Consider the following 9,841-nt stretch of genomic DNA (forward strand, 5'->3'; position numbering starts at 1 on the left):
TGAAAAACCCATATGACCCATTCCAGAGCAACATGAGGACCTTGCTGTGTGCAAAGTTTCAGTGTGTTGCCTTGTAGCAGGCTCAAGGCATTAATGCTAAAGAGTGAGTCTCTAATTGCAGAATTGCAGAGCCTGTGCCAGGTCAATTGAAAAAATACTTTTTGGACTGATGTCATGATGCTTTAGGGGAAGAAGTTGGTGTTCCATGGGGCCCTGGTACTGAAGATGCGGTCCGGGTCACCCCTAGCTCTTTCCCACCCACCCAATCCTCCCACACCCACCTTTTGCCTCTCTCTTCTAGCACAGTGAAGCGTGCAGGCCTGGGTAAGGAATACCTCCTGACAACTCCAGGAATGATGGCTATGCTAATAATGGGTATAGTGCCTGTGAAGAAGAAAATGAGAGACTCACTGAAAGTCTGAGAAGCAAAGTAACTGCTATAAAATCTTTTTCCATTGAAATAGGCCATGAAGTTAAAACCCAAAATAAATTATTAGCTGAAATGGATTCACAATCTGATTCTACAACTGGATTTCTAAGTAAAACTATGGGCAAACTGGAGATTTTATCCACAGAGAGTCAAAGAAAGCTGCTGTGCTCTACAATGCTGTTTCATTTATTTGTCTTTTTTTGTCATTTATTGGATTAGTAAACTGAGGTGATGCAAGTAATTGTGAATTTGGAATTTGTTCCAACTTAATGGCTTGGCATACAACTTTGATAAAAATCAGCACCAAAACATTCCTAGTTTTCAAACACTATGGCATTCTCCATTGAAAATTGCTGCATGTTGCTTGTTTTGTAAATCACATTAGATAATACAGTGCTCTTTGAATATTGTCTGTTTTTTTTTTCTTTTTCTTTTTCTTTTAAGTTCTGAGGTACATGTGCAGGATGTGCAGGTTTGTTACATGGGTAAACGTGTGCCATGGTGGTTTGCTGAACCTATCAACTCATCACCATGCCACTTAATAGCCTGGTATGAATTAGCTATTCTTCCTGATGCTCTCCCTCTCCCCACCCCACCCTCCCCTGATAGGCCCCAGTGTGTGTTAGTCCCCTCCCTGTGTCTGTGTGTTCTCATTGTTCAGCTCCCACTTATAAGTGAGAACATGTGGTGTTTGGTTTTCTGTTCCTGCATTAGTTTGCTGAGGATAATGGCTTCAAGCTTCATCCATATACCCACAAAGGACATGATCTAATTCCTTTTTATGACTGCATAGTATTCCATGGTGTATATGTACCACGTTTTCTTTATCCAGTCTATCATTGATCAGCATTTGGGTTGATTGAATACTGTTTCTTAATGACTCATTTTGCCCCCTATCTTCAGGGGCAATGAGACTGTGTGGCTCCACCAATTTCCAAGTTGTTTTTCTATTGTTTGCTAACTGTCAGATTAAATAGCATTGTCATGTTCTGTTGTTATCATAAATGTAGGTTTATGTCCCATGTAAGGAAACTTCTAGTGAGAGAGTAACAGAATGCCTGAAGAGCCTGACTGTAGCTCTAGAAGTAGTCAACCAGTCTGCGATAGAATGGTAACTGAATTTTCCTAACTGCATCAACTGTGATGACGTACTCCCGTTTCCTCCTTTATTTAGTTAAAATCATAGGCTGATTTCTTTTTACCTATAATCTTCCTAATAATTTTTAATGATAGTGACCCCTCATTTCTCTCTGCCCAAAGAACTCATTCTTTAAGTAATGCTTGTTGTGTTGGCATAGTTCTAATAGGGACCAATGCACACGTGTATCCGTATAGTTATTGTTTTATATTAACTTATATAAATTCTGTTGACTTGGCTTATAATAGTTTTATGATTTTTACTATATAGGTAGGACTACATGTAGATTATCATTTGTGACAGAATAATATGAAGTTAAGTAATTACTAAATTCTAAATGGAAATAGTATTCAAGAAACTCAAGCACTGAACTTGAAGATAAGAGTATTGTTGCTTTAATCCAGTGTTTTTATTTATGGAAAGAAAAACACAAAGGCGGACTCAAGTAAAGAGAAACATTAAAATATTGTTAAAATCTCTGTATTACTACTATTTTGGAATTTGCCCATTTATAGGCTCCAAAAATAAATTTTCAAATAAAATATTTTTATAAAGAAAGAACACTTTTTGGAATAAATGGATTTTCTAATGTTCCTTGGGATCATGCTACATAAGATGGTACCTAGCTCCCTGCCCCCCAACACAGACACAGTTAAATTGGCCAGTGATTACTTTAGCAGGGAAAATAAATTAATAAATAAATAATTTTGGAATCATTTTCACGTAAGTACTAAATGTCAAAACTCACTTTCTATGAGGTAACTCTTTAGTAATTTCTTTGTAAGTGGCTCTGAGGGTACTTTTAGCACCAGTACTGCCTCCTGGAATCTCTGTTCTTTAGCCGGGTCCCATGGAAGCTAATCTAATCTGGTTGCAAAGTCTGTCCCACAGCACGCACAATTCAAATAAGAGTTATCCACCCACAGCTCTGATGACACAACTCAAGCCTTGCTTTTATACCCAAGCAAGTGCTGACGTTTTGGATAGAAACCAAAGCACTTTCTGTCATCCTGCAATCATTAAGAGGGCCCTTCAAACTGAGTGTGATGGTCATTCTTATGTGTCACTTAGCAAGGCCATAGTACCCAATGATCTAACCAAACACTAATCCAGGTGTTGCTGTGAGAGTATTTTGCAGATGTGGTTAATGTGAAGTAATGATTATCTTCCATCATAGAGGGAAATCATCCAGGCAGTTGAAAGTCTTAAGACAATAACCGATTTCCCAGAAAAGGAATTCCACCTCAAGACTGCAGTGTCTACTCCTGGCTGAGTGTCCAGCCTGCCCACCTGTACTACAGATTTTGGACATACCAGACCCTGAAATCACATGAGCCAATTTCTAGATATAAATCTCTTAATAGATATATATCTCTTAATAGATATATTCTGTTTCTCTGGAGAAACCTGGCCAATAGTCAAAACTGATTATTGCTACTGATACTCAGAGAAAGAGCAAACCTGAACATAAATGTCATCTTTTTGGCCGGGCGTGGTGGCTCATACCTGTAATCCCAGCGTTTTGGGAGGCCGAGGCGGGTGGATCACCTGAAGACAGGAGATCGAGACCAGCCTGGCCAACATGGTGAAACCCTTTCTCTACTAAAAATACAAAAATTACCCAGGCATGGTGGTGCATGCCTGTGATCCCAGCTACTCAGGAGGCTGAGGTAGGAGAATCGCTTGAACCCAGGAGGCGGAGGTTGCTGTGAGCCGAGATTGCACCACTGCACTCCAGCCTGGGTGACAGAGTGAGACTGTCTCAAAAAAAAAAAAAAAAAAAACTCATCTTTCCAAAGATGATTCTTTTCTTTTCAAGAATGATATTGGGGTGGACATTTTTTAAATATGTGATTGCGTGAGGGGGAAGGCAAATGGGAAAACCAACCAGTATTTCACTCCATCTTGCTGCAATGCTGATGGTTCGGAACTCAAGACTCTCTGTTTTCTCATGTGCTGCCCCTGGATTGTCTTGAACGGTGGTCTCCACAGGAGCCGATAAGGAGGGGCTCCTGAGCATCAGAGGAAAACAGGTGGTACTGGTAGGTGCCTGGAGAGGTGTGTGAGGTGAAGATAAGGTGATGCTGAAAGAGCTGCAGAGGGGTAGGTGGACTTGGAAGCAGATATTCCTACACTGGCGGAGGCCAGGGACCTGGCGAACTTGGCGATCTTGTAATACCATCTACCCCTTTTAACTACCAGAAAACTAAGATTTCCAGGGTTTCCTAAAGCAGCAGTGACAAGAGGCCAAGTCTGCACCCGAGATTGAGGGGGTGAAAGGATATTAAAGGGAGAAGGCAGCTTTTTCAGGTGTTTCGGGGCAAACTGAGTGCCTGTAGGGCCTGAATCTGTGGCTGCCCCTGTGTGTTGAAAGGGGTCAGCCCTCCGGGACTACGTGCAGCCAGGCTATTCACGTGCTGTGTTTGGCCAAGAGATCAGTGGTGGGCCATTTCCTCCAAGAAGGAGAACCTGAAATTGCTGCTGTCTCAGAATCCAGCCTGAACAGAAAGAGAAGTGAAAAGGATGCTTCTCAGAAACATCAGGATTGTTCTCATTTTCCTCAATTATTTTATTGAGGAGCTTTTCCTCTCCAGTCACAGTGCTGTCCCTCTATCCCAAACCACCACTACAGAGAACCCCACCCAAGTGCCACATCAGCCCTCTGGACAGCACTATCATCGCTCCCCTCCAAAAAAAAGCCTATTCTGGGCTGGCCATCAACTCACCTCACTCATCTTATATCCATTAATCCTTCCATTAATTCATTTTAAAATGGTATTAAATGCCTCACACTTGGAATATGGTTGGACCAGTTTAACCTGTCCAGGCACAGTGGCTAATGCCTGTAATCCCAGCACTTTGGGAGGGAGGACAAAACTGGAGGATCACCGGAGCCCAGGAGTTCAAGACCAGCCTGGGCCACATGGTAAAACCCCATCTCTACCAAAAAATAAAACAAAACAAAAATTGGCCTGGCACAGTGGTTCATGCCTATAGTCTCAGCTACTCAGGAGGCTGATGTAGGAGGATCACCTGAACCCAGGAGGCCAAAGTTGCAGTGAGTCATGATTGTGTCACTGCACTCCAGCCTGTGTGACAGAGTGAGACCCTGTCTCAAAAAAGAAAGAAAGAAAAAGAAAGAAGGAAGGAAGAAGGAAGGAAGGAAGGAAGGGGAACAGCTCATGCCTCAAACTGGGAGAGCATCATCTCTAAGCTAATGAGAGTAAAGAATGGTTCCTGGGAGGAGGAGCCAAGATGGCCGAATAGGAACAGCTCCGGTCTACAGCTCCCAGAATGAGCGACACAGAAGATGGGTGATTTCTGCATTTCCATCTGAGGTACCGGGTTCATCTCACTAGGGAGTGCCAGACAGTGGGCGCAGGACAGTGGGTGCAGCTCACCGTGCGCCACCCGAAGCAGGGTGAGGCATTGCCTTGCTCGGGAAGCACAAGGGGTCAGGGATTTCCCTTTCCTGGTCAAGGAAAGGGGTGACAGACGGCACCTGGAAAATCGGGCCACTCCCACCCGAATACTGCACTTTTCCGACCCGCTTAGGAAATGGCGCACCAGGAGATTATATCCCGCACCTGGCTCGGAGGGTCCTACGCCCACTGAGTCTCGCTGATTGCTAGTACAGCAGTCTGAGATCAAACTGCAAGGTGGCAGCGAGGCTGGGGGAGGGGCGCCTGCCATTGCCCAGGCTCGCTTAGGTAAACAAAGCAGCCGGGAAACTCGAACTGGGTGGAGCCCACCACAGCTCAAGGAGGCCTGCCTGCCTCTGTAGGCTCCACCTCTGGGGGCAGGGCACAGACAAACAAAAAGACAGCAGTAACCTCTGCAGACTTAAATGTCCCTGTCTGACGGCTTTGAGGAGAGCAGTGGTTCTCCCAGCATGCAGCTGGAGATCTGAGAATGGGCAGACTGCCTCCTCAAGTGGGTCCCTGACCCCTGACCCCCGAGCAGCCTAACTGGGAGGCACCACCCAGCAGGGGCAAACTGACACCTCACACAGCCGGGTACTCCTCTGAGACAAAACTTCCAGGGGAACGATCAGACAGCAGCATTCGCAGATCACAAAAATCCGTGGTTCTGCAGACACCACTGCTGATACCCAGGCAAACAGGGTCTGGAGTGGACCTCTAGCAAACTCCAACAGACCTGCAGCTGAGGGTCCTGACTGTTAGAAGGAAAACTAACAAACAGAAAGGACATCCACACCAAAAACCCATCTGTACAACACCATCATCAAAGACCAAAAGTAGTTAAAACCACAAAGATGGGGAAAAAACAGAGCAGAAAAACCGGAAACTCTAAAAAGCAGAGCGCCTCTCCTCCTCCAAAGGAACGCAGTTCCTCACCAGCAATGGAACAAAGCTGGATGGAGAAGGACTTTGACGGGCTGAGAGAAGAAGGCTTCAGATGATCAAACCACTCCGAGCTACGGGAGGAAATTCAAACCAAAGGCAAAGAAGTTGAAATCTTTGAAAAAACTTTAGATGAATGTATACCTAGAATAACCAATACAGAGAAGTGCTTAAAGGAGCTGATGGAGCTGAAAGCCAAGGCTCGAGAACTACGTGAAAAATGCAGAAGCCTCAGGAGCCGATGCGACCAACTGGAAGAAAGGGTATCAGTGATGGAAGATGAAATGAATGAAATGAAGCGAGAAGGGAAGTTTAGAGAAAAAAAGAATAAAAAGAAACGAGCAAAGCCTCCAAGAAATATGGGACTATGTGAAAAAACCAAGTCTGAGCCTGATTGGTGTACCTGAAAGTGATGGGGAGAATGGAACCAAGTTGGAAAACACTCTGCAGGATATTATCCAGGAGAACTTCCCCAATCTAGCAAGGCAGGCCAACATTCAGATTCAGGAAATACAGAGAACACCACAAAGATACTCCTCGAGAAGAGCAACTCCAAGACACATAATTGTCAGATTCACCAAAGTTGAAATGAAGGAAAAAATGTTAAGGGCAGCCAGAGAGAAAGGTCAGGTTACCCACAAAGGGAAGCCCATGAGACTAACAGCTGATCTCTCAGCAGAAACTCTACAAGCCAGAAGAGAGTGGGGGCCAATATTCAACATTCTTAAAGAAAAGAATTTTCAACCCAGAATTTCATATCCAGCCAAACTAAGCTTCATAAGTGAAGGAGAAATAAAATACTTTACAGACAAGCAAATGCTGATAGATTTTGTCACCACCAGGCCTGCCCTAAAAGAGCTCCTGAAGGAAGCACTAAACATGGAAAGGCAAAACCGGTACCAGCCGCTGCAAAATCATGCCAAAATGTAAAGACCATTGAGACTAGGAAGAAACTGCATCAACTAATGATCAAAATAACCAGCTAACATCATAATGACAGGATCAAATTCACACATAACAATATTAACTTTAAATGTAAATGGACTAAATGCTCCAATTAAAAGACACAGACTGGCAAATTGGATAAAGAGTCAAGACCCATCAGTGTGCTGTATTCAGGAAACCCATCTCGCGTGCAGAGACACACATAGGCTCAAAATAAAGGGATGGAGGAAGATCTACCAAGCAAATGGAAAACAAAAAAAGACAAGGGTTGCAAACCTAGTCTCTGATAAAACAGACTTTAAACGAACAAAGATCAAAAGAGACAAAGAAGGTTATTACGTAATGGTAAAGGGATCAATTCAACAAGAAGAGCTGACTATCCTAAATATATATGCACCCAATACAGGAGCACCCAGATTCATAAAGCAAGTCCTTAGTGACCTAAAAAGAGACTTAGACTCCCACACATTAATAATGGGAGACTTTAACTCCCTACTGTCAACATTAGACAGATCAACAAGACAGAAAGTTAAAAAGGATACCCAGGAATTGAACTCAGCTCTGCATCAAGTGGACCTAATAGACATCTACAGAACTCTCCACCCCAATTCAACAGAATATACATTCTTTTCAGCACCACACGACACCTATTCCAAAATTGGCCACATGGTTGGAAGTAAAGCTCTCCTCAGCAAATGTAAAAGAACAGAAATTATAACAAACTGTCTCTCAGACCATATGGCAATCAAACTAGAACTCAGGATTAAGAAACTCACTCAAAACTGCTCAACTACATGGAAACTGAACAACCTGCTCCTGAATGACTACTGGGTACATAATGAAATGAAGGCAGAAATAAAGATGTTCTTTGAAACCAACGAGAACAAAGACACAACCTAACAGAATCTCTGGGACACATTCAAAGCAGTGTGTAGATGGAAATTTATAGCACTAAATGCCCACAAGAGAAAGCAGGAAAGATCCAAAATTGACACCCTAACATCACAATTAAAAGAACTAGAAAAGCAAGAGCAAACACATTCAAAAGCTAGCAGAAGGCAAGAAATAACTAAAATCAGAGCAGAACTGAAGGAAATAGAGACACAAAAAACCCTTCAAAAAATTAATGAATCCAGGAGCTGGTTTTTTGAAAGGATCAACAAAATTGATAGACTGATACCAAGATTAATAAAGAAAAAAAGAGAGAAGAATCAAATAGACACAATAAAAAATGATAAAGGGGATATCACCACCGAACCCACCGAAATACAACTACCATCAGAGAATACTACAAACACCTCTACGCAAATAAACTAGAAAATCTAGAAGAAATGGATAAATTCCTCGACACATACACTCTCCAAAGACTAAACCAAGAAGAAGTTGAATCTCTGAATAGACCAATAACAGGATCTGAAATTGTGGCAATAATCAATAGCTTACCAACCAAAAAGAGTCCAGGACCAGATGGATTCACAGCCGAATTCTACCAGAGGTACAAGGAGGAACTGGTACCATTCCTTCTGAAACTATTCCAATCAATAGAAAAAGAGGGAGTCCTCCCTAACTCATTTTATGAGGCCCGCATCATCCTGATACCAAAGCCGGGCAGAGACACAACCAAAAAAGAGAATTTTAGACAAATATCCTTGATGAACATTGACGCAAAAATCCTCAATAAAATACTGGCAAACCAAATCCAGCAGCACATCAAAAAGCTCATCCACCATGATCAAGTGGGCTTCATCCCTGCGATGCAAGTCTGGTTCAATATACACAAATCAATAAATGTAATCCAGCATATAAATAGAGCCAAAGACAAAAACCACACGATTATCTCAACAGATGCAGAAAAGGCCTTTGACAACATTCAACAACCCTTCATGCTAAAAACTCTCAATAAATTAGGTATTGATGGGACGTATCTCAAAATAATAAGAGCTATCTATGACAAACCCACAGCCAGTATCATACTGAATGGGCAAAAACTGGAAGCATTCCCTTTGAAAACTGGCACAAGACAGAGATGCCCTCTCTCACCACTCCTATTCAACATAGTGTTGGAAGTTCCGGCCAGGGCAATCAGGCAAGAGAAAGAAATAAAGAGTATTCAGTTAGGAAAATAGGAAGTCAAATTGTCCCTGTTTGCAGATGACATGATTGTATATTTAGAAAACCCCATTGTCTCAGCCCAAAATCTCCTTAAGTTGATAAGCACCTTCAGCAAAGTCTCAGGATACAAAATCAATGTACAAAAATCACAAGCATTCTTATACACCAATAACAGACAGAGAGCCAAATCATGAGTGAACTGCCATTCACAATTGCTTCAAAGAGAATAAAATACTTAGGAATCCAACTTACAAGGGACGTGAAGGACTTCTTCAAGGAGAACTATAAACCACTGCTCAATGAAATAAAAGAGGATACAAACAAATGGAAGAACATTCCATGCTCATGGGTAGGAAGAATCAATATTGTGAAAATGGCCATACTGCCCAAGGTAATTTATAGATTCAATGCCATCCGCATCAAGCTACCAATGACCTTCTTCACAGAATTGGAAAAAACTACTTTAAAGTTCATCTGGAACCAAAAAAGAGCCCACATCGCCAAGTCAATCCTAAGCCAAAAGAACAAAGCTGGAGGCATCACGCTACCTGACTTCAAACTATACTACAAGGCTACAGTAACCAAAACAGCATGGTACTGGTACCAAAACAGAGATATAGATCAATGGAACAGAACAGAGCACTCAGAAAGAACGCCGCATATCTTCAACTATCTGATCTTTGACAAACCTGAGAAAAACAAGCAATGGGGAAAGGATTCCATGTTTAATAAATGGTGGTGGGAAAACTGGCTAGCCATATGTAGAAAGCTGAAACTCGATCCCTTCCTTACACCTCATACAAAAATTAATCCAAGGTGGATTCAAGACTTAAACGTTAGGCCTAAAACCAT

Source organism: Pongo pygmaeus, chromosome 6 (assembly GCF_028885625.2).
Source record: "Pongo pygmaeus isolate AG05252 chromosome 6, NHGRI_mPonPyg2-v2.0_pri, whole genome shotgun sequence".
Taxonomy (NCBI): Eukaryota; Metazoa; Chordata; class Mammalia; order Primates; family Hominidae; genus Pongo; species Pongo pygmaeus.